The sequence below is a fragment of the Engraulis encrasicolus genome, chromosome 7 (genome assembly GCF_034702125.1).
Source record: "Engraulis encrasicolus isolate BLACKSEA-1 chromosome 7, IST_EnEncr_1.0, whole genome shotgun sequence".
Lineage (NCBI taxonomy): Eukaryota > Metazoa > Chordata > Actinopteri > Clupeiformes > Engraulidae > Engraulis > Engraulis encrasicolus.
Genome location: NC_085863.1, coordinates 20,357,876 through 20,360,143, shown reverse-complemented (window position 1 = coordinate 20,360,143; position 2,268 = coordinate 20,357,876).

Here is a 2,268-nt window from a genome sequence, read left to right as displayed (position 1 = left end):
GGGGTGTTCAGAGTACAAGTATTCCTAATTGCAATTACACACAGGACACCCACACATTGAGAGCCATTGATAAACAAACATCAATCAGTCATCATCAATAAAGTGTGTGTGTTTTTCAAGGGCCAGTAAGGGATTGGGATAGAAAAACCATAGAGACTCGAAATGAGAGAGGTGCCAATGGCCTGTTTTTTATGGGTTCCAATTCACAAGTGGACCGTTCCATTGACATGGATGAGACCCATGGGTTTGATACAAGAAATTGGTCTTTTTGTAACTTTCTGAGGTTATTGAGGGTTTAAACTTACTTGAGTCTATGATCAAGCAAGACCAAAGGATGTAACTTGTAGGTCTACTGTTTGAATTTAGAAGGCAAGGCAACGCAAGGCAAGTTTATTTATATAGCACATTTCATACACAGTTGTAACTCAGAAGTAAATCTAACGCCTTGTTTCAGGTGAAGAGGGGAACACCAGTCCCTTTACAGTGAAAACACCGGAATTCAATGACAATTGTGGACACAGTTTGGAGCGGGCAAGGTCCATAAAGACATGGAGGACAGAATCTGGTATGTTCAGTATGAACTTGACTGGCCTGCTCTGCACAGTCCTAACCTGAACCTGATAGAACATCTTTTGGATTAATAAGAGCGGAGACTGTGAGCCAGGCTTTTTCGATCAACATCAGTGTGTGTCCTCACTAATGCGCTTTTGGAAGAGTGTTCAAAAAATTGTGCAAATACTCTCCTCAACCTTGTGGACAGCCTTCCTAGATAAGTCGAAGCTGTAATCACTGCAAATGGTAGACCCGATATTATATTAAACCCTTTGGGTTAGGAATGGGATTGCAGTTAAGTTCCTATGTGAGTCAAGGCAGGTGAGCGAATATTTTTAGGTATATAGTGTAGATTACTTACTTACTTACTTACTTATTTGGGGACCCTCATAATAGGAAAGAAACGGGTCAGACAACAATGGACTTGACTTGTGTTGAGGAATCACATGTCGGCATCGATCGGTATTTCAACTGCATTGTTGCACCTTTGAGGGGCAATCACATTTAGGTATCTGGCGAGAGCCAACGCCTGTCCAGGTACCTGGGTGCTTAGGATCTGCACACTCCATGGTATCTGTGCAGGTGTCTGTATGTGTGCTTGTACACATGTACATGCATCCATCAGATGTTTTTTTATTGGTGTAATAAATATTAAATAGGCGTATGGATGCTTACATAATCTTTTGTGTTTATATTATAAAAGTTATCTTCCACACACCGCGCTCTTCCGTCTTGTTGGTGCGTCTCTGAAGTAGTCTAATCAAGTAGTTAGGAAATGGATGGACAGATGTTTCGACTGCACAGAGAAGAAGGCTCTGTGCAGCAGAAACGTCTGTCATATCAGTCCTTGCAATGTTTAAATAAAAAGAAACGAACAAGAAAGAAGAAAAAACTGAGCGCGATCCATTTCCTAACTACTTGTTTATATTATCAATAAAAGGTGAACCGGTTAACCTTTGGAGGCCAACACCTATGCAAAGGCCTAACAGAGGCATGGAAAGGAACACTTTGGAATCGAGCTCCACAGGTTTTTATTATTACTATCTTGAGAGGACAGGCTTGGAGTGTTCTGTGGAGGGTTTTAAGGATATAGAGCCGTGGTTCTCAGCTTTTCTTTAAAGGTACACTGTGCAGGAAATGGTCAAAAAAGGTACTGCAACTATGCTGCTGATTGAAACTGGGCTGCCTATTGCCAAATTCGATCTTTACATGAACGTTTACTAAGTAATAAACAAATATTTTCTAGCATGGTCCAAGTAGAGTCATTTTTGCAGATAAAAATGGCTATTTCTGGAAATTCAAAATGGTGGACCATGGAGAAGATCCCCCTTTTCATGTATGAAAAGTGCATGTTTTTCCAGTCATAATGAATACTTAGAATTTGATGGTGGTGGTAAGTATTCATGAAAAAGGTAACATTAGTGAATGGGTAGCAGGGCTCTGGAAATAAACAACTAAAAATCTCACAAAGTGTCCCTTTAACACACACCCCCTTGACCTTATAATATTTGGGTAACCCCCTGGGGTCTTAGCGGCTGGGAGCAATTCCAGTAGCAATATATTCAATATGCACCTGTGGGGGCAGGCTGGTTGACTGTGGCCTATTTCATTGTTATTTATTCGGACAGATAACCACCTCTGCAGCAAAACATGCTCAATAAACGCCTCTCAAGGTCATGACCTTTGCCATGAGAGTGAATTAACCAATCAACACTT